A 27,387-nucleotide genomic window follows, 5' to 3' on the forward strand; every position below is an offset into this window, starting at 1 on the left:
ACCTGAACTAAGAGACATACCCTTAAGAAAAGGGAAGGCAAATTTTGGATGGAGGTAAGGAGGAAATATTTTCCCAGACAGTAGTGATTCTGCAGAATTCTCTGCCCAATGAATCTGTGCAGGCTACCCCAGGAAATATATTTAAGACACGGTCGGATAGGTTTTTGCGAAGTAGATGAATTAGGGGGTAAGGAGAAAAAACAGGTATTTGAAGACGAATCCATGGTCAGATTGGGCTTGACCTTATTAAATGGCGGAGCAGGTTCGATGGGCCACATGGCCTACCCCCGTTCCTATTTCTTAAGTTCTTCTGTTTTTTTTTACGCTTGCCGCTTGTATAGTTACATTTGGTCAGCACGTCTAGCGGTGTTCTCTGCTAATGCCCAAAAGTAACTAACAGATTATTTATTTCTTCACTTAGTCCTCTATATTTGTATTTTCGGAATAACAAGAATGTAATCCCGAGGCTTTATAAAACTGCTATGTGTTGAGGTATTTTGATATGTTCGCATAGGAGCACAGTTCAATTTCTTTTCTTCTGCCGTACCTTGTCATTACACTGCCCTTTGGTGGCAGGTTTCCTGTAACAGCTCACGATGATTATCTGCGCGTAGTAATGTCCCAATATCTTGATCAATATTTCTCAGACGCTGAGGTACAAAGGATGTAGTGCATGTTACATTCTTCTTTCGTATTCCTGTCCCTGTTTCCTTCCATTGCGACTTTCTCCCTGGTCGCAAATGGGGAAGAGAGTCAGAGTAGTGAAACAGTGCTGGGTTCTTTCTTTGTATGCTAGCAGGAGATGTTTGGAAATAGGCTGCCTAGCATTGTCATACCATAATGAGCTGCATCACTCCGTCCATTACCATCCTCCTGTTTCAAACCCGCCCCTGTTTATTATTTTTCTGTGAATGGAGATGTTTTCCCAGCAACATTTCCATCGGCTGTAAACCCTTGATTTGCTCTCCAGAGTTAAGTGTCTATTCTGATAATAATTTTGACATTACATTCAAACTGCTTATAAATCATTATACATTTCATTCAATCCTGCCACTCGCTACAAGCTAAAGTGCTTCTTATCATTCACTGTTTGCTTTCGCAAGCACTCTTGGATTGAATCAAAAGCATTATTTACACGCTCCTCGCACTCACGTTCATCGCAAATTGGTTGTCCTCTCATCAAGATTGACACTTCTCTTCAAGGCGGATCACCACATCATTGGAAACATGATTGCTTCTTCTAGTCTGCTCCGCTGAAATTTAGCTTGTTGCCGCAATTCTACCCATTTCTCAATTAAGCATCCTTTTGCTGCGGCTTCGTTTAAATTCTTTGCCTCACATTCTCCCATGGGCACTCATTGAGATCTTTATCACAGCGTTTATTCCTTCATACATCCAGACCAGCGACATCTCCACACTGTGGAAAATTCCACGTTGCCGTGTAACAATCAGGATAGGATTCTGAGTACGGAAGTTGTTGAGCCTTTCTGAGAAAGTTATCATTCAATTGTTAATTTAGAAGTTTTGTCGGACATTATATCAATAAAAATCCATTAACATTCATAAAGGCAATGTGTGTGCAGATGCAGCTGGGACTTCAGAAAAAAAACTGAAAGGAACTGCTTGACGTTGAGTCAGTTGCGAAACAATAGGGTCGAGTAATAAAGTTTGTACACGCTGTGAAGGAAGCTTTCCAACCCAAGGTATTGAGAAGCACAAGAAAAACAATAGATTAACGTTGAAATTTCAAACTAACATTTATTATCAAAGTACGTAAAACATACAACCTAAGATCATTTTTTTTTTCTGCAGGCTTATTTAGCAAATCCATAGGAGAGCATATGTATGAATAAATATATGGTAAAATATGAAGAAAAGACATCTATAAAAAGAATAGAGAAAAAAATAGTAATAATGTCAACCGTCCGGCATATGAAAAAGTGAGAGCAGTAGTCAAGAGTTAAATTCGCAATACCAAAATGCAGTTTGAGAATGATGTTGCCGATAATGCTAAGATTGACCGCAATAGATGTTCTTCCTTATAATTGACCAGTAAAATAAAAGTTAAGGAGGGAGTTAAGCGCATTAGAAATAATAGTAGAGTGTTATGTTTTGAAGAGAAGGACATAGTGGATACCCTTAACTCATATCTTGCTACCTTATTCATCTGAGATCATAGCAATATGCCAGAAAGTGTGGAGATACATAAGGTTGGGTTAATATTGACCAGCAGAAATTACCGTCCAATCAAGGACAGGGGAAGCAGTCAAACCAGTCGTCCCCCAGCCACCCCCCTTCTTGTGGACTCTGAACTGATTCTTGATCTACGATAAACTAATCAGATCAATTGAATGCCGACACAAGAAGCTTCAGCTAATGAGCTGGTAACCTGTATCCATTCCCAGACAAGTAGCTGTTTGTTATGTAAAGAGGGTGGACTGTGAAATGAATCTGTTTCTGGGTCAAACTAATCAGAACAATTGAATGTTGACACAAGGAAATTTAGGTAATGAACTGATAAATGAGTATTCTCGTAGTCATAGACCTACCAAAGAAACAATCCGTAATCTCGTTAGACGTTTTCTGGGTTGCGTCATTTAATTGGTTTAGAGCAGTCAGAGATGGAAGACAAAATACACAAGGCTCGGGTGGGACAATGCAGGTTTTAGCCCTGCAAAATGACCAGTAGGAAGTTGATCCAGGTAGGTCAGGTGACCTCACGCCAATGGAATGGATAAAAATTGATAGGGAACACTATAAGAGTTAGGCACTCTAAATACACTTGGCCGATAACTCTCCAGCAACCAGAAACCAACCTCGCGGTAAAGGAGAGCCCCACAGACACGTGGAGATCGGGACAATGATGGACGTGTGGGCAGCGTAATCATTTTTCTCTTCATTGACTGTTCAGGGAGGGTCGGGAATTCCAGTAGGGTGCACACAGCTACACAGTTTGTAAACCCACATGCTTTTTAGTTGGGCCAATAGCAGTTACTTCTCAGTAAATGTGTATCCTCTGTGCCTCACAGATCATTATTACAAGATGTGATACTTGTAATGGAATTGTCATCCCTAGCTTGTCTCGAACATGAATCCCTTTGTTCAGCTGGTGACGCGAATCGGACCACGTGACTGAGGTATAGAGAGATCTGATGCTAACAGAGGGTGAATAATTCAGGGGATTCTGCCAATCCAAAGTACTTGGATTGCTTTAATTGGAGTGGATACCTTTAGAAATACGTTTGGAGAAGTGGCCAGAATATGAGGAGTTCGTCGCTCACCCACCCTACCTCTGAAAGGGAAACTGCCGGAGATGTCCTGCGTATGTTCGGCCTACAGGAAACTGTCGATCAGCAAGTTTAAACAGTTACAAAAAACAGTAGCATTCGGCTGTTTAGCTGAGGATTTGATAGTTGTTAGGACAAATCGCCATCTCAGAACAGCACAGATTACGATCAAAAAACGAATGTCGGCATAAAGTAGAAACCGAGCGAAATAGGTTAGAAAGAGGACACAAAGTGCTCCAAAAGAAGGTAGAAAGCTTTAAGAAATGGTTACATAGTGGAGAGCTGTGGACCTGATGCATATGAATAAGTTTCAGTGGTGGTGTGAGAAATCACTTAAAGGCAATGTAAGCCAGAGGAACCAGCCGATCTAACGAAGGGTGATGTGGAAGGTTTAAGGAAACGGCGCCATGACTAAAAGGAGGCTATGACTGTGATTCAGAAATTAGCCCAGGAAAGGCAGAGCAACGCTGTCGACCAGGCAAAGTGTTTAAAGCAGATTCAAAAGCTACAGGACTTGCTGCACAGAGAGGAATAATATGTGCTTTTGGATCTAAGAAAAGGAAGAAATAAAGTCGAACATTTTCTTTCATGAATAACTTGTGTCACCATTTACATTACCCTGCAATTGAATCGTGTCAGTGGGGCATGCTGTGGCTGAGGAGAGAGGCAGTGTTGCATGAGTTTTGAGATCAGTGCACCGTCACTACCCAGACTCCATCTGACTCGAGCACTCCCGGGCCGGTAACAAAGCCCGTGCATCCTTCCTGAGGCGGACGATCAGAGATGCACACAGCACTCCAGCTGTGATATCGCGGACACACACCAAGAACAACACGTGAACAGGCCTTTCCGCTCACTGCGTTGTTCTGAAGCAATTGACCTGGTAATTTCATGTTTTACTAAATCAATCCCATCTGCCCTCACAAGGTCCACATCCCTCTATTCGCCTCATATTCGCGTGGTATCTAATATCGCCTATGGCATCTACCTCCGCCATCACCCCTGGCATTCATCCGAAGCACTCAGAAATGTGAGTGTGAAAGGAGATTGCAACGCACATTTCCTTTAAACATTCTGAGTCAGGTTTACAATACTCTGTAGTGTAAGTAGTTTCATTTCCAGTGGCAGTGTCAGGATAAAAATACAAAATTACACTAAATTACAAAATAATTTATTAATTACAATACGAACTGAGAAAACAACTACCTGAAAACGCTTTGCTATCTTCTTATAACATAGCCTTCTCCTGCTTTGCTGGCATCATTTATATTAATTTTCAGAGTGCTCAGCAGCTGATTAAAGAAGTGCATGGCTGCTGATTATTGGGACAAGATTTGAGGAGGCAGATTATTTAGAAAGCTTTGAAATTTACATCACCTGGCCTTTCCTAACGACGATTATGAAGAAGCCATAGCTATAACGAGCTAATTAAGGTCTGAGACCTTGGTAAAAGTTATCTGAGAGCTCAAATCTTTGGAGTGCCCAAACTCTTGCATGGTGCTCTTTTCCTTTTCTTCACTCTAAAATTGTACAAAAGAAAATGTATGCACTAATCATGCGTAAAATGATGAAAATAATGTTTTATCTTTAACTTCATGACTTTTGGAGTTCAGTTCCTCGTCTACTCACTGAACTATTCACAGTAATACAATCGTTGACCAGGGCTGCTGGAACATTTAAATGCCACTGTACATGAGGCAGTGGAAAAGCGCCACAAAATCCGGACCGAAAAATCACAAAACCTCAAATGTTGCCATGGAATTTTGCATGCAAACTCGTGACTGCTGAGAAGGAGAAATTACAACTGTCAATATACCATCCATCTGTTCGTTGACGTCCAATGGCGAGTTGTTATTTTTCTCCTGGACTCCACTGATATCCCAGGATACATTTTCACTGATAGTTGTTCAGTGGCATACATTTCAAACATTGCACATCACTTTGGGGATCCTGGAGCAAAGCATCACTGGTCATTATGTTGCCGAAATGTGAAACAATATAATTGTGGCCAGTTTGATTAGAATGACAGACCTTAAGGTATAAATAAGGTGATAGAGTTAAGAGTGTAACCGGGGAAAGATCGGGAGTTATTTCGGAGTAACTTTACACGTGCTGCGCGTTCAGTCAGGGGCGGAGTGTATTCCGAGATAAATATTTATTCTCGGACATGTGAGAATTATTTTATAATTCGGTCCAGAAATAATGCAGGTTGCAGATTCATGTTGAGAGAGAGAGAGAGAGAGAGAGAGAGAGAGAGAGAGAGGAGAGAGAGAGAGAGAGAGAGAGAGAGAGAGGAGAGGAGAGAGAGAGAGAGAGAGAGAGAGAGAGAGAGAGAGAGAGAGAGAGAGAGAGAGAGAGAGAGAGACAGACAGACAGACAGACAGACAGACAGAGGCAGAGAGATCAGCATCCCGATACGATTAATATTTCTTTTTCTGCGTGTGCCTAAAACAATTCGCCGAAGCAAGTAAATATTGAGTTTATTCGACAGCACAACGAACCAAGGTGAGGTGTAATTAGAGGGTTTCATAAGCATGGCTTCAGTAAGGGTAGGATTCGTTGCTTCGCTATTTGGTTAACTGAACTAAGAAGACAAGAATGTGGGTTACGCGTGATGCCTTGATTCAGCAAATGAACCATCTGCTCAGACACCTTCAACAACGGGAAGTGAGGCTACGCGTGTTGAACTAAAGAACCAAACAGGGAGATTGTCTGTAGCACTGCGGGCACATGCCTTTTAGTGTATAAGGGAGGATCTCCTGCAACGCTTGTAAACTCACACTCGCTTTCTCAGATCGAAATCAAAGGTGCATCGATTCGAAGTTAAACACAAATAATAAGCGGGGTGTCTCAGAAGCACAAAATCAAATGTAACATGTCAGTGGAATGCTCAGCTTGAGAGTCGTCAAGTCACCCGGGCGTTGCAAGCATTAAAAATCACAAGTGCTCTAGGTGAGGCTTGAACTCACAGCCTCGGCATTTCTCCGCCGCGTACTGTCATATAAGTACCGCGCGCTAACCGATTGCGCCACTAGAGCGCACTGCTACAAACGCGTGTTTTTACATATGGAAAGAAAAGTTAGAAGAAATTTACAGATATCATAGAGCATAAAGCCTAAATATGTACAGCGCGTGAAAGGCCGTTCGGCCCACAATGTATTGCCATACGAGTTAAAAAGCAAATCAAAGGCACTCAAATCAAAGGAACAGGGGCAGAGAAAAGCAAGAACAGAAAATACAGAGCAGAAAACTAATTCAGGAGTTTGAGGGGATCCTGCAATATTACCAGTTCATTGTCGCATTTAGTGAAAGTGTCAAGAGGAAAGTCATCCAGAGACAGAAGAGGATTTTGCACTGTAAAATGAAGTCAAAATGAAGCCTATACTAATTCCGAAATCTGAAGTGCAGAGGAAAACTAAAGCCCGGTTTTCACCCTGCTTAGAGTCTTTTTTTTTTACCGCTGCCTTCGCGTCACGTTGGATGAAATAAGTAAATCCGGACGCTGATGATGATGATGATGATGATGATGACGCGGACCATACACTCCCCTGGCGCCCCCTGTCAGCGGCAGGACAGCTGGCGTGCAAAATAATGGCCGGAAATGTTCCAGCCAGAACAGAATATGTGGAAAAACATTTAAATTGTCTCTTCTCAGAAACACACACACACTCACACACACACACACACACACACACACACACACACACACACACACACACACACACACACACACACACACACACACACACACACACACAAGCAGAGATACGAAAGAGAGAACAAGGTCGGGTGACAACGGTGAAATGACCATGATACTGTTGAACAAACTGAAGAAAATCCGCAGAAATGGGAGGTCCAAGGCAACACACAGTGAGAACAGGAACATCCCTGCTGAGAATTGTGTGCGTGTTTTTGCTGATGTAATAGAATTTTGTGAGCATGTCAAAGATGCCTGAGATCAGACGAAAGTTGTGAAGAAATATTTCAAGCTGCCAAGTAATGGGACATGTTTAAATCTGGCACTGAATCATCATTTGTGATTATCTTAATCTTTTCTTCAATTTACATTTTACACAACTATATTAATCAATGCACGCATGCACACACCCCAAACATGTTATCCCCAAGTACGTGAGCACCCCATATCCACGTTTTTGTGGGTGTATCTGGGGGTTCAGGCGGATTTGGCGTGATCTTGATATGTCTGCGGATTTGGAGGTCTCCTCATGGATTTTGAGATGCCTGGGGGTTTTGCTGTCAAGGCAGCCATCTCGTGTTTGAAACCATCCTGTGCCTGGATCATCCAATGTGTGGGTTGAGGTATACATGCATTTTGGGGTGCGCTCTTATTTAGAGATCTGCGAAGATTTTGGTGTTCACACGGATTTTCGTGATCTGTGCATATTTAGGTGTGTACTGTTGAGTATGTGGGTACACAAGGGTTTGTGATGAGAAGCAAATTTCATTGTGTCTGCCGATCTGTAAACAATTTTGGGGCATTTGCGAGGAATTTTTAATGTCGAGACAGCCATTTTCTGAACTGGTTGAAATGATTCCTGCTCTGAAATAATCCATTATGCGTTTGGAAGTGTCAGCGTGTTTTAGTTGCGCACTGATTTGAGGATTGCGCAGATTTATGTGGATGTTTTCGGAATTCTGAGATTTCACAGAGTTCTGGTGTCTGCGGATTTAGAGTTGTGACTTGTCTAAATTTTGCATCATTTACAGATACTTTCATAATTCATATACTTTCAATGTTCAACAGTATTCTTCATACTTTATGGTGGCGGCAGCAATTTGGTGATCGGTTTGAAGTGATCCATGCTCTGGGAAAATCTAATGTGCATGTGCCATGCCAACGGGCTTGTAGTGCAGACTGAAATTGGGATTACGCCGGTATACGGGAGCGAGGGTGAATATGTGGCTCCACGCAAATTTGCTGTACAACCATACTTTTGTGCAGTGGTAGATCTCCAAAAAATTTTGGGGTATATGTGGATTTTTAATGTCGAGGCCGGCATTTTCTGAATTATTTAAAATGATTCCCATTCTGAGATTATGCATTGGGGTGTGTCAGAGTGATTAGGGTACGCGCCGATTTGGGGTAGCCCAGATTTAGGACGTTACCTACAAATTTGCGAAGCACAATATTTTACGCAGCCATCATGTGTACGGTTAGAAATGATTATTTTCTGGGATTATGTAAAACGCATTTGAGGTTCCCAGCGTGGTTGATGCACACGTGGATTTTGGGTGTGCTCTTTCTTGAGGATGTGTGTGTATTTGGGGTGCACATGGGTTTGAGATGCGAACTTAATTGGAAATTGCGCAGACTTAGGGGTTTCCTCTCCGTTAAAGGGATGCAAACCGATTGGGGGTTTGTGCATCTACACTCCATCCGCCGAACGGGCGGTATCTCCAAGTGGTCACCCATTTTAATTCCACTTCCCATTCCCATTGCGATATGTCCATTCATGAGTTCCTCCACTGTCACGATAAGGCCACACTTAGGTGCGAGGAACAACAGCTTATAATCCGTTTGGTTAGCTTCCAACCTGATGGCATGAACATTGCTTTCTCAAACCTCTCCTTCACCATTTCCATCCCTTTGTCCCTCTCACTTAATATCTCCTTGTCCACCATAGCCTCCCTATGGTCCTGCTCCCCTTACCACATTTTTTTTTCTTTCTTCCATAGCTTTCCTTCTCTTTCTGCAATTAACTACCTAGCACTTTGCTTCATCCTTCCACCTCCAAGTTTCACCTGTCATCTGGCGTTTCTCTTTCCCCTCACATCACCTTTCAAATCTACTCCTCTGCTTTTTCTCCTCCCAGTCCTGCTGAAGGGCTTCGGCCCGAAACATCGACTGTGTTCTTTTCCATAGATGCTGCCTGGCCTGAGAAGTTTCTCCAGAATTTGGACTAATCAACCCCCCACCCGTTTTGCTAGGTATTTAGTTATATGGGGCAGTAATGTACAGCATACAAGACTGCATATACTGGTGCCTTTGATACAGGTAATCGCATTCAGCCGACTCAAGGAGTTGGGTAAATCTCCAGTTGAATTCCATGCACAGGGGAGAAAGTTAAAATATGGGTGTCTTAGGAATGCATTCCTGTGAATGACCGGAACACGCTGTTACATTATCACACTGGTCCGTGTTGAGGCTCCAGAGACAATAACATTATCATTATGGTCAACGATGGTCAAATTCATGTGCACTCTCATACTCAGCAGTAGTATGAAAGTATCTCGAAAATGCGTGTGAGTCCCAAAATCTGCGCACTTCCTCAAGTAAGGACGCACATTCGATAACCCAGACGAGGAATTATTTCAAACATAAAATGGCTACCATGACACTAAAAGCCCCACGCATCCCAAAGGTCGTGAGCATATCACCAAATCCACCGACACACACAGATCAACCCAAATCCTTATGAACTCGCAGATACACCCACAGAAACGTGGCGACTCCATATTCGCCGACAAACCCCCAAATATGCTATCCCCAAATACGAGCGCATCCCCATATTCAAGAACAAACCCCAAAATCTCTGTGCATCCATGTGCACCCCGAGACCCTGTACAACCCGTTTTCGCTGACACGCCTAATTTCTGCGCAATACCCAATGCAGCGCGCACCCTAAACCCGCTGACACGTCCACATGCCCATGAGATTTTTCCGAGCAAGATACATTCGAAACAGTTGAGAAATTGGCAGACTCGACGTTAACAATCCGCACTCAACACATTCGGGTGCAAATCCTGATTCGCCAACACACCCCAAATCTGTGTGTATCCCCAAATACGTGTGCACGGCCATGTTTGAGACTAAATTTCGAGTGATGTCTGAGTTTCTTCCTTAAATCTCACCGGCGGTTCTTTTCTCTCATTCCCTTCAAACTTGCAGCAATTTCTAAAAGCACAGCGCAGTACTTTTAAATGTGAATTTAAAGTATTTTACAGTATTGATAAAAAATTAGACCATTACTCTGTTAAGTAGCCCAGCGCTCCCGATTATCGGAATATACTTTAGCAGAGACTTTGCATTGATAAATCAAAACTACCCGCCATGAATCCACAAAACCTGTGCACGTCACCAAATCAGTGCGCACTCGAAACACGCCGACACACCACATATATGATAGATTATTCCAAGGCAGAATTCATGTCCAACATTTCAGAAAATGTCTGTTTCGACATTTAAAATTCGCACGCACCCCAAAATACGATCGCAACTGTCGATCGGTCAACAAATAACTCCCGGAATATACGAACATCACAACATCTAATTACGCCCCCGTAATTGACTACAAAACCCAAAATTAGCACGTATTCCCAAATCCTTGTGCATATTTGCCGCCAACCCCTAAATCTACGAACACCCGAAATCAGTGCTCACCCCCATATTTGAAGATTGAACTTTACATCCGTGCGCATTCCCAAATCCAAGTTCACACCATAGCAGTGTGCACCCCATATTCTCCGACACTGCCTAATATCTGCGCGGCCCAATTCAGTGCGCACCCCAAAACCCCAAACATCCTGACTTGCAGTATAGAATCCTTTCAAGAATTCAGAAAATGGATGCCTTAACATGGAAACCCGCACACAGCCCAAATTCCACGTGCAACTTCTGATCCGCCAACACGCCCAAATCTTTATCTCACCCCATATCCGTGTTTACATATACACAATCCCGAATCCATATACACCTCAAATTCGTGCACCACCACTAGGTGCGCACCCTAAAATTCATGCGAATATCATACCCGCGGAGAAACCCACTTGTACATTAGATTATCATTTAAAATACTTCATGTCAAATTTCAAATTACATTCATTATTCACGTGATCTAAATTAAACAACTTTGAGATTCGGCACACCTCCAAACCGCAGACACCCCAAATACGTGAGAAATCCATGTGCATCTCCAAATGCAAATACATCCCCACAACTTTAAAACCGTGGATACACAAACGCTAATTAAATTATCTCAAAATAATAATTTCAGACATTCACAAGATGAAAAAATCTGTGTACAACGAGCCCCACAAATGAATGTGGGGGTTTCAGCGTGTTTGAGCTGTGCATGGATTTGTTGATGCGCACCAATTTGACGAAGAACATGCATTTGGTGATGTTCGCTGATTTGGGATGCCTTTCAATCATGGGACACACATAGATTTGGTGAGTTGACGGATCAAAATTTGCGTGCGGATTATTAACGTCGAGGCTGCCATTTTCTCAATTGCTTTTATTGATTGTTACTCCGGGAAAATCTGATGTACAAGTGGGTTTCGGGTTCGCACTGAATTGGCGATTGCGCAATTTTATTTTTTGTCGTCAAATATGGGTTGTACACGGTCTTGTGGTTCATATGGATCTGGGGTTGTGCATGGATTTAGGAGCGTTCTCTAATAAAGAGTTGCAAACTGATTTAGGGGAGTGCTCCGATATAAGGGTGCGCACCTTTTTAGGGATAGCAAATTTACGGTAGTTAGCGAATATGTGAGTCTCCACATTTTTGTGAGCGCATATCGATTTGGTGACTTACGTAGGGACTCTGGGATACGTGGTGGTTTTTTCCTGTTAAGACAGCCGTTTTGTGTTTGCAATTATTATCCATCTGGGTCATCTAATATGATTATCCGTCTGGGTGCTCTCGTATTTGAGGATGTGCGCAGATTTGGGGGTGAGGACGGATTTTAGTGATCAGTGTCCAGTTCGGGGTGTAGTCTTGAATATGGGGCTACACACGAATTTGGGTTGACATGCAGATTTGGGTGTGTCGCTGATCTGCAATAGGATTTTGGCGCACATATGGCTTTCTAACCTCGAGACGGTCATTTTCTGAATTGATTGAAATGTTGCCTGTCTGGGATAATCCATTATGCATCTCGGGTGTCAGCGGGATTGGGGTGCGCACCGATTTTGGGTTTGCGCAGATTTAGGGCTGCTTCGGCAAATATGGGTGGCAAATGATTTGCGATGCGAAAAGATTTACTGAAAACAGCGGATTTGGGGGTACATACAGATTTGATCTCTTTCGGAGAGTTTCGGTGAGGACGTGTGCACAGTGATGGGTGGATTCGGAACCACATGCGTATTTGATGGTGCTTTCTGATTGGGAGGTTGCACAAGCTTGGGAATGTATCAACCAATATGGGTGCACAGGACGTCAGTATGGATTTGGGGTGCACACGGGTGCCTGACGATTGGGGATGAGATCAGGTTTAAGTCTGTGTCGGCGCATATAGGTGCACATGAATTTGTTGGTGTCGGTCGATTTAGGGTTGTGGTAAATCTCAAAGTCATTTCATTTATAGTGTCTTCAATAATAGCTGCACTATGTTCTCGCGATTTCTTTAAGGTGAATGCTGTCACTCTAAAGTGACTCTTCCTTTGGGAAAATCAAATGTGTATACGTGGGTGTCAGCAGGTTTGGTGGTGTACACGATCTTAGATGCTCCCGGATTTGGGGGTGTCTTTGGATTTAGGGTCCTGACAAATCTCGCGGTTGTTTCATTGATAGTTTCTTTATTAATAAATACACTTTCAGTTTTCTACTCTGCTCTTGCTGTGACTTTTAAGTTGGAGGTTGTTACTTTGTGAACTATTTGAAATTATTTCTCCTCTCTGATGACCTAATCTGAAAGTGGAAGGTGTTGACGGGTTCGGAGTGCGCACCCATTTGGGTGTGCATACGGATTTGGGAGTGCACGTGGATTTTTAGATGTCGCAGGAATTGGGTATAATGCCAAAATTCAAATTGTTTCTTTTACAGATACTCGGATACGCATTGGACTTTAACGTTGAGTTTTGTTCTTGCTGCTTTTAATGTGAATTAAGCTCTCTTGTGAAATGTTTGTAATGATTCTTGATCTAGGATAAATAATTGTACATGTAGGGGCGGACTCGGATTTGGGGGTTCTCAGAGATTTTAACAAGTGCGCGGCGTGTTTGGGTACACACGGATTTGGGTGGAGGTGGATTGGGGGGCGTGACGAATCACAAGGTTGTTTCACTTATAGAAACTTTAATAATAGAACTTGGAACTTTGTTCTAGATTTTTGAACGTGCAGCTGTTTTGTGAACTGTTTGACCTGACTCGTGATTTCGGATAATCCAGCGTGCATGTCGGTTTGTCGTCAGGATTGTGGTGCATATGGATTTAGGGTGAGCTCTTATTAGGTCATGCGCACAGATTTATGGTTGAATACGGATTTGGGAATGTGCGCAGATTTAGGAGTCTGTTGTCTAATATGGAGGTGCACAGGTTACATCCAGATTTGTGTGTGTCATACGATCTGGAGTTGCAGATGCATTTCAGGATGCGTGCTGATTTTAATGTCGAAACAGTCATTTTCTGATCGATTTGAAATTATTCCTGCTCTGAGATAATCTATTATGCATGTTGGGGAGTCAGCGCGTATGGAATGAGCACTGTTTTTTGGGATTACACAGATTTAGGGAGGTGTCAGCAAATATGCCCTCACACACCAGTCTGGGGATGCGAACAGATTTAGTGATGTGTCCGACAAATAGAGGTGCACACTTATTTGTAACGCTTATTGATCTAGGAGAATGCAGGCCAGTATGTGGATGTTTACAGATTTCAGCAAATATGTCCTCACACACTAATCTGAGGATGCGAACAGATTTAGTGATTCGGAATTATTAGATATCTGAAGGTTGTTTCATTCATAGATAATATCAGAATCAATGCACCTTGAACTTTCAGTAATATTCTTGTAATTTTATGCTGGAGGCAGGCATTTTGTGAACTTTTCGAAATGATTCTTGCCCTGTGATACTGTACGGTGCATGTACGGGTGTCAGCGGGTTTGTGATGCCCAATAGTCAAATATGTACTGCACACAGTTTTGGCACTGCGCCTGGATTTGGGCATGCGTCAGATTTCGGGATGTGCTCTGGAACATGGGGTGTACACGGATTAGTAGATGAGCACAGATTCAGGTGTCTCGGCGGATTTAGGATAGCACATCATTTTTGTGTGCGTGCGCATTTGCGGTGTATTTGGGTTTGTGACGAATATCACGGTTCTGTCACTGGTACACTGGTGGATCTACAGATTTGGAGGTATGACGAATTTCGAGGCTGTTGCCTTGTGGCAGCAATATTGTGCGCTCTCTGAAATGATCCTTGCTCAGGGATAATCCAATCTGCATTGGAATGTGTCAGAGAGTTTTGGGAGAACGAATTTGTAGTTGCATGTGGATTTGGGGGAGCACACGAATTGAACTGTCTGTGGATTTTTGTTTGCAACTCTTGTGGGGGTTGCTTACGGATGTGTTGCTGCGCACAGACTTGGGGGGGGGGAGCTTGAACTTCGTGCACATTGATTGGGGGATGCACAAAGAGTTAGGAATTTGTCCGCCAACGTTGGTAGCACCATAATTTGGAGAAGCACAAAGATTTAAGGATAGGTATGCCAAACAAATTTGCACATATTTCCTGTTTTTCTTTAATATTTTGGTGCACGTGGATCGGGGATGCGCACAGATTTGTGCGCCTCAGCTGGTTTAGGGGTGCACACGGATTTCGTGGTGTCCGTGTATCCTATGAGCTTACATAGGAATTATGGAACGGTTTTCCTAGATCCCTCTGCTCTCCCGCATTCCTCAATTCCCTACCGTCTATTGTATAAGTCGACCCAGGTAGGTCCGGCCAAAGTGCAATGGCTCTTGATCCCATCTGGATGGAATGTCACATTAGATTCCAACTTCAAATTGTTCGGCCCGTTTTTCCAGCTGTTTCACTGACGCTGAAAGTTTTCATAAACTACTTTGCTGTCCACTCACGCTCTGAACCTAGGTGTCATCTGCAAATCCATTTTATCATATTACAATTGACTTATATATCCTTTTCCTTAGAATGATTTTCAATAAGTTTTGGGGTGCACACAGATTGGGATGACGCTGGATTTGAGGTGCGTACTAATTTGATTTGCGGGCAGTGTGCAGATTCTGCGGGCGTATGCATATTTTGTCATTTCGTGAAATGGTTTTGGGATAATCTAGTTTTCAAGTCGATGTGTCCACCGCTTTCAAACTGTACATAGTCATAAGGGTACACATGGATTACGAGGTGAGCACGGATTTGGCGTATCTGCGGATTTGAAGCTGTGGGAATCCCAAAGTTCTTCCATTTATAGGCACACATACACACACACACACGCACACGTACGTGGATTGGGGTGCGCTCTTATTTGACGATGCGCGTATATTTTGGGGTACACACGAATTTGGGAATGCGTACAGATTTAGTTGTACGTTGTCGAATATGGGGATGCACATGGATTTCGAGTTGCTCACAGATTCGGTTGTGACAGAGGTTTTGAAGTTGATCACGAATTTTTGGCTGTGTGCCGATTTTAAAGTCCAACAGTTCTGAACTGTTTGAAATGATTACTGCTCTGGGAATATCTGGTGTGAATGTGAGAGGTGTTAGCGGGTTTGGGGTGCACACTGAATTAGACATTGCGCATATTTAAGGTTGCCTTCTCGAATATGTGGATGCAAATCTATCTTTCGATTGAGCAGATTTAGGGGTGTGTTCTGGAGTATGGGACGCACACGGAAATGGTGTTGTGCGTAGATTTAGGCTGCCTTTTCGGATATAGGGGAGCACACGGATTTGGGATTAACTGTTTAAAATGTTTCTTAATCTGAGATAATCTAATGTGCATATGCGGTTGTCAGCGGGTTGAGTGCACATGGAATTTGGGGCTGCGCTCTTAGTTAGTGACGTAAGCAGATTTGGAGGTGCCAACGGATTTGGTGATGTGTCTGGATTCAGCGGTGCATCGTCTAATACAGGGGTGCACACTTATTTGGGGATGCATATATATTTAGGGGTGTATATTTATAATGTGTATAAGGGCTGTTTACCGATCTCGGGCTTCTCACAGTTTTGTAATTTTTTATCGATTTGGATTTGCGACGCATCTCAAGGTTGTTTCATTTATAAATACTTTTAAAATAAATGAACTTTGAACTTTCAACAGTAATCTTGTTATTTTATGCTGCAACCTGCTATTTTGTGAACCGTTTGAAATAATACGCTCCACGTATGGTACGCCTGGATTTGGGGATGCACACACATTCTGGGCTGCGTGTGGAATTTTAATGTTAAAGCCCATATCCTTACCCAGTTATGTTCCGGCTGGACTTAAGCTGCTGGAGAGAGTGCGGAAGGTACAGATGCTGTTTTCTCCCGGTAGGGATCAGTTTATAGTGCCAAGTGCTCCTGTCACGTTTTGTCACCCTACAACCGGATGCTTCAATCTCTTTGAATTATGGAGGACAGCATGTGTATAAATGTCTCCCTCCAGCTTACTTCATCATGATCATCATGACTCCAGTATTTCTACTATTTTCTTTAATGTTTCCTAATTGTACATGTTATTTTTTTTTATTATGTTTTCTCGCCTCGTAGCAGTGAACCATCTGATTGGCCTATCAGAGTTCTCGTTGGGAACTAGTTGACTTGATCAACATTTCTGATCTGCCTAATGTTTACGATCGCACTTAATGGAAAAAAAAGGCGGTCATTTTCTGAACAGTTTGAAATGATAACCTCATGTGAATGCGGATGTGTCAGCGGGTTTGGGGTGCGCACTCAATTAGGAATTACGCAGATTTAGGGCAGCATCGGCGAATATGGAGGTGCACGCTGCTCTGGGGTGCCCATGGATTTGGAGATGCGCACGGATACAGGGGTGCTTTATTGGGGTGCGCACTGACTCGGGAAGTGCGCAGATTCAGGGATGTGGTGGCAAATACGAGTCTGCAAACAGTATTATGGAGTGTACCTGGATTTGTGGAGTCGCGCAGATTTAAAAGTGAGTACCTGAATATGGAGTTTGGCACAGATCTGTCGGTGTGCGCAGATTTACAGGTGCTTTGTCCAATATGAGCGTGCACACAGATTTGGGGCTGCGCATTGGAGTTGTGTCTGTTACCCTATCTACAGTTGAAATCGCATTTCGGTTTGCGTGGGAATTTTAACTGTCGAAACAGATATTTTCTGAACTGTTTGAAATTATTCCTGCTCTGGAATAATCCATTTTGTATATAGGGTGTCAGAGTCTTTGCGGACGCACTGATTAGGTGATGTGCACAGACTTGGGGAAGCATTTTGGCTGTGCTGGCGGATCAGGATTTGCAGACGAATAATTTTTGGTTTCCATGTGGATTTTTAACATAGGCTGCCATTTTGTGAACTGATTGAAATGATGTTTGCTTTGGGATGATCTAATGTGCATGTAAGGATGCCAGTGGGTTTGTGGTTCACACTGTTTTGGGGACTGTGCAGACTTAGGGGTGTCTTTGTGAATATGGGGTTCACACGGTTTTGGGAATGCACATGAATCTGGGGATGTGGCAGATTTAGGGATCTGTACTCGAATTTAGGGTCCACATGTATGTTACGATGTGCGCAAATTTAGACGTGCCTTGTCGAATATGGTGGTGCACACGTATTTATTGTTAAACTGTGAGTTGCGACTCTCAGCCGATCTACAGTTCAAATCGTATTTTGGGGTAATTGGGAATTTTAATGTCAAAACAGCCATTTTCTGAACGGTTTGAAATGATTCTTGCTCTGGAAAAATGTGATGTGGTGTGTCAGCGTGTTTGGAGAGCTCACTGATTTGCTGATATGCGCATATTCCGGGGTGTGTTTTCAAAGGTGGGCGTGCACATGTATTTGGAAAACATATAGAATTGGCTGCGTTTGGCCGATCAAGGTTTGCACAAGGTTTGTACTTCTGCCTGCGTGCAGATTAGTAATGACGAGGATGCCATTTTCTCAACTGCTTGAAGTGATTCTTTCTCTGGGAAAGTCTGATGGTTCAGCAGCTTTGGGGTGCGCACTGAATGCGGATTGCGCATATTTAGTTCATGTCGGCGAAAATTAGAGAGCACACGTTCTTTTGGATGCCATGAATCCGGGGGTGCGCACGGATTTATGTGAGTTCTCGAAAATGTGTTTGCATACGCATTTGCACACGTGCGCTGATTTAGGGGTGTGTGCTCCAATATGGGGCTGCGGATCTATTTGTGGATTGAGTAGATTTAGGGGTGTGTCGACGAATATGGGAGTTGCAAAGTTTTTCTGGGTGTATATGATGGTTCAGACGGACCTGGCTGTGTCGGACCTTCGGATGCGTGCGGATAATTTAAAGTTCAGGTAGCCATGCTATGTTTGGAGTGAATCTTCGTCTGGATAATTTAATGTGCATATGGGAATATGCGCAGATATGGGGGGTGCACGTGGATTTTAGTGATATGCGCGTTTTTATGGGGGCATTTTAAATATGGAGGTGCACACGAATTTGGGTAGCAACCCGATCTGGGTGTGTAAGCCGTTCTGCAAACGGATTTCAGGGAGCGTGAGAGCTTTAATTGTCGGGACAGCCATTTTCTGCTCTGAACCAGATCTCTGTAATAGCTGGCTCACTACGTTACATATTAATCCAGGTTCGAAGTACTTCTGTCTTAAGTGTTACACACCTTTCTGACGTAAACTGAACTCCGCCTCGGAGCCACCGGGATTATTAACTGGTTCCAGTCTGGCCTTCATTTTGGCGTTCAGTGACCTCGTCTCTGCCTTTTATTCAATGCTACTTGCTCGCCTGTGGTTCTAGTTCCTACTCCCCAACAGCAGGCCTGCGCATACCACATGTTAATGTCAGGACAGCTGCATCAAACTCCCCAGTTAGAATATTAAATCCCTTTCGGTCCAGTTGTAAAACCCGTGCTCCTTACACCAGTCACACCAAACCTGGAAGAGAGTCCAATAACGTTTGTATACGATGACCACCTGCACAAATCGTCAGCCACTCATTTACCTGCACTTCCTTAGCATCTCTTCCCTCGTCAGATCACTAATCCGGAGTTGCTAGTTCTTAGGCCATGAGCCTTCGGAACCACTAAATTAACTTATTTGGAAATGTTGGGGGATCTATAGGCTTGCATAGCACGACTCTCCTGTTCCTCCACACTGTGATAAATTCTACCATATGTACTCTGTAATTCAGTTTAAAATGTTGTTGTGTATGAACTTTTTATTGTGATGAAATTCTACGCTATCCGCAACAGCGCTTAGGTGTCATTGATTAATTTTGAGAATTGCATTTCTTTTCCTCTCTCTCCAACTCTGCTGCTTGAGCTGATGACTTTCGCCAGCATTTTGTGTAGAATTAGATCATATCAGTTCTCATTTCGCTTCGCTGTGTCTTTTGTTCTTGGGTTCACAGCATCGCCTCGTCCACCTAACACCGCTCCTCCACCTTGCCTTTGAAAGCTAACATTCTGTTACTGGAAATTAGTTCAAATCGGAAAACAGAAGGAAAAGCTACAGGTAGGGACAGAGGAGAAAATCACCGTGAAGTAAAGGACGGGTAATAATGGGAGCAGGAGTGGTTACTATCGACGAAAGTATACTCCATATCAAGCTGTTTTGTCAGAATCGGGAAGAAGGGTTGACAGGTTCGCCTCAAGGCACAACTTAAGCGGGACGAGGGTGAGATGCAAAGGGGATTTTTCTGGGATGCTGAGTCTAGTGGTGCCGTTGCGATCGACTGTACATATTTGTTGTGTAACTGTAAGGCAACACACACAAAATGCCGGAGCAATTCAGCAGATGGATGGCAACTTTGGAAAAGAGTAAACATTCAACTATTCGGGACGACAACCTTCATGATTTTGTGTGTGTTGTTCTGTATTTCGAGCATCGACAGATTTTCTCCTGCTTTGTTTGAAACACTGTTCATCACATTGTTTCCGTTTATTACAAGTGGGAGTGCAGAATAGGAGCGTGAAGGCAGCTAAATTGTAGTAATGCATAGCATTTAGTTTTATCTTTTAATGAGTTTCAAAATCCGACTAAGTGGATATGTCACCACATTCTTGAGATCCTCTCGGAATTTGCTCTGAGTCAGGGCGTAAATACACGTGTTGGTGCAGGAACTGAGAATCTGCAGCATTCCCGATGTCTCTTCTATAATGTAAACGGGATTCATGACTGAATAATAAACAAAACTCTTTGAGATCCGTCGATAGATGTAAAATACCAAACGTGTTCCCCACAACAATATAAAACTACCCGTTATGCTGAAGAGCAAAACGATGGATTTCCGTCGGTTCTCTATCTCCGGGTCCTTGTCATTCTCTCCACTCTTTTGTCCCCGGATCCTACTGCGGGCTCGACTGGCCGCTAGAATCCGCCTTGCTGTCAGAATATTGAAAAACAAAATCAGAAAGAATGGGACACAAGGGGTAAAAGTGCGGTGAAACATCTCAAATATCACCCATGAGGGAGAGTTTCTGTAGCTCGGTGTAAGAACACAATACCAGGGGATACCATCAATTATTATCACAGGCTCGTATATAAAGCCCCAGGGAACACATTCCAAACAGGCCAGCACATTCACTGTCCCGATAACCACAGCCGCCGTTCTCTCGGTGCAATATTTTGTTTTCAGCTTCTCACAGCAAATAGCCACAAATCGATCGATGGTGAAAGAGACAGTCAACCAGACAGAGGCAGTAGAAATTGAGAAAATACTGAGTAAAACCCACTGCCGCAGTTTTCGGGGATCATTTAATATTCCAGTTTTATTGTTGCATTCAGCGGTAGAAGGGTGAAGAGTGGGTCAAGAGCTGGCTGAGTTTACACATTAAAATAAAGTCAAATGATTTAAATTCGGATTCCTTTCTGATGACCAGAAATATAAAGAGGCAGCAGACAGATAAAACTATGTGCCCTCAGAGTCAGTCCTGTTTGGGCCATTTTTATCGGCTTCATCCGCGTCTGATATGAATGAAATGAATCTATTCGGACGCCGATGGCGGGATTCTTGCATTAAACAATCATCAGCTTCCCTGTGACTCCCTGTCAGCGAGAGAATAGCCGAAGGACACAACAGAAACTGGAATTCCCGGAATCAGTCATCCAGACAAAAATAAAATATTTGGGAAAGCAGTTAACGTGTATTTTCTGAGCTGTTTTCAGAGAGCCCCCATGACACGACTTTCTCTTACTCTTTTTATACAAGGTGCCTGAGGCTTTGTGTTTCCAGCATTTCCCGTGTTTGTTTCCTATTCCAGCATTTGCCACCTCGCCGACTTTACAGCAGAACTTTGACTGAGGCAGCAGTCACAGCCTCGTCTGATACAGCCTCTCAGATATACTTGACGCCCCCGACTGACTCCATCACAGGGAAGCCGGGAGAATAATTCAACATCCAGTAGCAGGCACGGTGACACAGTCAGATGTCTGTAGCGTTGTCAAAGTGGATATATTTTAATACAATTTACAGGATTTATAGTTATATGGATAATATAATACATTTCACAGTGTTGGTAGTTATGAATCAACACGTCGGTTTTGTTAATTGATCAGTAATGACGTCATTGTGTTGTCCAGCAACTGCTTCACTTTCTGTCACACAGCTCAGTTTTACTGAAAATCCTCAATCTTCCTGCTGCAACAGGGAGCTCCTCAAATTTGCTGAATCGTTACCACTCATCGATTGTTTGATCATGACACGTACCTCACACAACCGCTCACATACCAATGCAGACAATCAATTAGCATAATCTCTGCGGCAGTATAAACACAGTATTAGCAAATGCAGTGTAGCTGCGTCGAGACCAATAGCACAGAGACCCGGGTATCACATTATTGAGCACAAACCGCTGGAAGATATCTGCCTGTCCCACTGAGGTCTTCCGATGTTGGCGGATTCGCTGAATTCTTACAGCAGTTTATTTTTAGTTCCAGATATCAGAATCCACAGTCGCTGGCTTCGATTCCATTCCTAGAATGCCGAATACTAGGACTGGATATGAGGCTGTGGAAACCAGCGACAGAAACAATCACTATATTGGCATTAACTTCAATTCCCCCCTCCCCAACGGCAGCCGATACCGCAGCTTACCGAGAATTCCAAAGGCTGAAATAAAAGGATAGTAAACTTCTCCTATCCGCAAAAGGACTGGATAACCCATTTCCGTGATAAACTGCCAATTGTGTTGCTCCTGAATTCACAGCTCTTTCAGAAACTCTGAGCTAATGTATTCAAAACGGCCTTGATTTATAGAAATGATCAGTCTCCAGAGACACGGTTATGCCGCTGACTGACTACAGTCACTTGAACAATCATGGTAATTCAGCACCATTCATTGTCTCTGATGTAAATATTGGGTCGACAGAGGAAAAGCACTTCTAACTTAAACATAGGACTCTAAATTGGGAGATGAATCGACGTAGGATGGATGAAAGCGAATGAAAGAAAGACAAGCATCATATTCTATATTATAACTGTTTGAAAAAGACAGAGGGTCAGACCGACAGATTGACAGTGGCACACGCTGCAACGGCCGCTTCACACAACCGTCTGTCATATACCTCTCCCTCACTGACCGACTTACCTTCTCCTACCAACAGGGAAAAACTTCAATCAACTCCGATTTTCCCTCCTGTGGAGGCACCAGAGCAGTGGCTCCTCTCCCGACACGCAAGGTGTGTTACAAAGCACAGACACAACGACAGCTCATTAGCTCCACAGTTTCAGACAGCAGAGAAATTCAGATTCAGTCCCACACTGAACTCAAGACCCAGACACAGATTACCAATACAACGGCTACACTGAAACACAGATGGTCAAGATTTCCATTGACCTCGGGACCACTGTCCTACAGTAAAGACACAGACCCAGTCTCCAGTTCCACACCTACGGGGTTAGCAGTGTCAGTGTGAGCTCAGGATTGGGCGAACAGCTGGAAAATTGGGAAATTATGAATGTGGTATTGCAAGAACTTAAGAAAGTTTCAGATCAGCGCGCGGGGTTCTGGATAATATGCGTGTGTCACAATTAGTCAGCAGGTTAATGTCAGACAGATGAAAGAAATGGACCACGTTCAAACATTTGGGTAACTCAGGGTTTGTGGCTGAAACCGCAGCTGTTCACAGTCTACAGTGGAGATCTGAATGTGAGGATGAACTATGTTGTATCCATGTCGGCTGTTGTACAGAGCTGAATGGTAGGGTTAGTAGTGGGAAGGGCGCAGTGAGGGTTTGGGGATGCAGACAGAAGTGAAGGAGCGAAGATGTGGCAGACGGACAGTATATAGGGTTATGTGAGGCCATTCATTCCCGGGGGGGGGGGGAATGAGAAAATCAATATTTACATGGGGCCAGATTGAACGGTTCGGAGGGACCTGTCGTTCCTTGTCAACAAATCACTAAGAGTTAACATTCAGGTACCGCAAATAATTATGTAGCCAAACAGTTTTTATTTTTGTGTTGTGATACAGGAGGATTGATAAGAGTTATAGAGATGTCTTACTAGGAGGTGTCCTGCAGATGTGGTGAGAATGCACTCTGAATGTTAGATCCAGGTCTTGTCACACTTCCTTATGAAAGTTGTCACTATTGAAGAGAGGGTGCCGAAACCATTCCTCACACTGACAATATAGTTCTGGGGACGTCACACTTGCTGTTTGATGGCAGAGTGAGTCTGCATTTGCTGGAATTGTGAGCAGAATTGCTGGATTCTTTCAGATCATTCAGTCCAGTTGCAGTGAGGATGTTTCCCCTGAATGATCGATCATTGTATCACCATGTGTCACAGTCCGAGAATGAAGGAGCGGATATTTAGTAAGTGTGATTCCCTCTTCCGTTAACACATACAAGCGTGCAGGACAGGAGGAGGACATTTTGTCTGTGATGTTGGGCTGACGTAAGTCAGCCAGTGTGCCTCATTAAACTAATCCCTCTGCCTGAATGCGGGTTAAATATTATTTCTAGGTCTGGGTACAGTTCCTCAGGAAAGTTATCCCTGCAACAGAGAGAGGGAAAGGGCTATTCTTCACAATGACCTGACTGCTGCAAGCGATGGCAGGCTGTCTGTGTGAGGGGACAGTGCATGAGCTGGGCCTGTATTCTCTGGAACTGTGAGGAGAATTGATGGATTCTGTCAGGTAATTCGACCGACTGCTGGGAGGATGTTTCCCTTGAATGAAAATTCTTTTACCATGGGTCATCAACTCAGAATAAAGGAAATGATATTCACGATGGGGTGGAAAATAAATTTCCCTCATCAGGGAATATTTCTCCAGTTAGACAATTCGGTAGAGGAAGAGACAATTTAGTCTGTGATGTTGGGCAGATATGGTTAAGCCGGTGATGCCTAAATAAACTAATCACCCTGCCTGCATGTTCTCCATATCCGATCCTTCTCTGTGAATTTGATTGCCTATCTCAGAATCTTATGATTACCACCGCCTTCACCACCACGTTAGGAATGCATTCTAGACACCCGCAACTTTCTGCTTTGTTTTGTTTTAAACATCTCCCCACACATCTCCTTTGAACACTTTCCTCTCTCACCTCAACTGCATGCCCTCTGTTACCCGATGCTTAAATTCAATGAGAAAGTTTATAGTTGCTTACTGTATTTACGCCTCTCTATCTCCCCTTGGTGGCTGCCATTCTGGAAAGAATAACTCAAGTTCGTGCAAATCCTCCTTTTAGATCTAACTCCCTATAAACTTCTTCAGAACACTTTCCAAAGCCTCGGGCTGTTTCTTATAACGGAGTTACCGGAACCAGGCTTAAACGCCAGATGGCACCTAACCAGAGACTGATAAAGCGGCAACATCACTTCACTTTATGACAAGAATGATCCTCCCCGTCATTGACTTGGCTTCTGCCATCCGGAAAGAACTGTTTAAGTTTGTTCAATTTCAGCAACTTGAGACCTTGTAGATCTTCTCTTAAAGGTCCTCCTGATAACCTCCTCTATCCCCTTTCCAAATCCTCGCCATCCTCCCCATAATGGGCGACTGAAACTAAATGCAATATTCCACAGGCAACCTGACCAGAGCTCTATAGAAAACCAGAGTTCTCTGGACGAGGACGAACCGACGGGAGTGAGCTGGTTCTGCAATGTCCCGAGAAGCAGTAGGTGGGGGAGTGCTGGGGGGTGTTTGCTCTGCATGCGGACAGGTGGATACAATGATCAGCCGAAGTGAACGGCCACAACATTTCCTCCCTCACCACAAAGAGTTTGCTCGACAGGACGCTGAGCATGAAATTCACATTCCGGATAAACAGGAAAAGCCACAACTGGGCGAGCCAGAACGAAGGAGTCAGAGAGGAAAAAACCAGATTAATTAATTCCTTAAGGGTTTTAACTATCGTAAATATTAGTGAAAGTTACGATCATGGGACGGTAGTTTGACTAAATGGCGGGTAAATATGCTTTTATCCAAACTGATGATGACCTGAGGGAGTGGATCTGCCTGTTCCCATTGGAGTATCTGGAGAGGCGGGACCATGGGCTGTCCATCCTTTCAGAGAAGAGGGGAGTAAAGGAGAGAGTGCTGAATTTGAAGCCGAGTTTCCCGTAACTGACGCCAAAGCCTTTATCGACAAGTTGCTTTCGTTTCTGCGGAGTGAGGCGAAGAAGCTCTCTGATGTGAACGGTCTAATGATTCATTCAGCAGTTGATTTAAATTCTGAACTCGGTTTGTCTTTACATCTCTGGCTGATAAACGCAGAGGGGTTTCTTCGGAAAGCCAGTTTTGTAGGCTTGGAAAGTTCGGTGGCATCAAGCCCACACCCGATGGGGATGAAGAATATGAGGCTTGGCCTGAGCAGACTTCTCAGTTACTGGATGAATAATATGAGGAAACTGAGACTGGCAGAGAGCTTAAACGGTCCGTCCGCTAATATAGCGAGTTTTCGAAAGGCAGAAAATATATTGCCACATCAGCCAATTACCTGCAAGCTCTGGAAGATGTAATTGCCACTGCTGAAAGCGCTGCCGATGTTAGGGTGATGTTTAGGCACATATTTTAGTAAGAAAGAGCTAAATTGCTTACCTACATTTTCAGATTGGCGAAAATACTACATTGTTTGAACTACAAAGTGTGCATTCAGCTGTCTTAGAGAAATTGAGGATGAAGCAAATTGTGAAGAGCGGGTTGTCACATGACGTGATTGCTCTACGTATTCGAATGACCGGAAAGATACGGCCTCCTCCATCTTTATAATAAATTACTCAGAGATGTTAGAGAGCAGGATAACAAGATGGAGGAGCAGGAGGCCTCCATCATCAGAGCAAAGTCCCCGGTAGAATCTTCTGTTACTGAAGCGTCCATTACGTCACACAAGTGTGGGTTTTGCAGGTCGTCATGAAACATCTGACCACCGATGTAATTGGGATGATATCGGTTGGAGCTGCCAGCAAGCAGCAAGGGCCGATAGGATGCCCGACCCACTGGTGCGATGTACCAAGGCGAGGGCTGCTACTGAGCAGGGTCCTTAGAACAGCGCAGTGACCAGTGTTTTCTGTTGCAACTGACGGGAAGATAGACATTTTAAGCGGGAGTGCGAAAAATACTATTCCTGAAGTGTTACTGGGACCAAGCTCCGATGTATCTCGGCGGATTGATGGTGTTGATGCTGGAGCCATAACGGACACAGAATCTGAAGTTAATTTGCTTTATAGATCCATTTACAACCGGCGTCCGACGCACTTGCCCTTGGCGCCAGTGAGTGCCCTTGATATTCCCGGGGTGAGTACTGATGTGTACCCCTACGTTGGTTACTTTTCGTTGAAGCTGGAATTTACGAATGCAGATGTTGGAATAACTGAGACAACTGACACACCATCGTCAGTCTGCCCGGATTGCATTGAAACGGATGGAACTTTTATTATTCTGAGAAGGCTCCTAGGAGCATGCGAAGAGAGAAACAGAGAGAATATTTTGTCATGGTCTGGTCAGTGAAATTCGCAATCCGGTTCACGGTCAGGTCCATATTTTATTCCAGGTTTTCCGTGTTTCCCCAGTTTCTGTTCAGGCAGCTGATTCTCTTTTGGGCTGGCTTCATAAATAGCTTCAGGATTCAGCCTCTGGCTGCTGGATTGTTCCTGTCCAAAGTCCCCGTCTGTATCCCTTCCTTTAAACTTCCTGCCTGGAGCCTTGCCTTGCCATGCCTCTGCCTGGAGCCTTGCCTTGTACAGGACGTCGCCTCGTCTTGCCTCGCCTGGAGCTTTGC

The 27,387-nt window shown here is 43.7% G+C and overlaps 1 non-coding gene across 1 annotated transcript; it reads right to left on the reverse strand.

The window, feature by feature from the left end:
- Positions 1 to 6,231: 6,231 nt before the first annotated feature.
- Positions 6,232 to 6,325, reverse strand: trnai-uau (transfer RNA isoleucine (anticodon UAU)). The gene is made up of 2 exons: positions 6,288 to 6,325; positions 6,232 to 6,267 (listed from the first exon to the last, which is right to left on the reverse strand). It is a non-coding gene; the product is annotated as a tRNA-Ile (tRNA).
- Positions 6,326 to 27,387: the final 21,062 nt, after the last annotated feature.

The sequence above is a fragment of the Hemitrygon akajei genome, unplaced genomic scaffold (assembly GCF_048418815.1).
Source record: "Hemitrygon akajei unplaced genomic scaffold, sHemAka1.3 Scf000141, whole genome shotgun sequence".
Classification (NCBI taxonomy): domain Eukaryota; kingdom Metazoa; phylum Chordata; class Chondrichthyes; order Myliobatiformes; family Dasyatidae; genus Hemitrygon; species Hemitrygon akajei.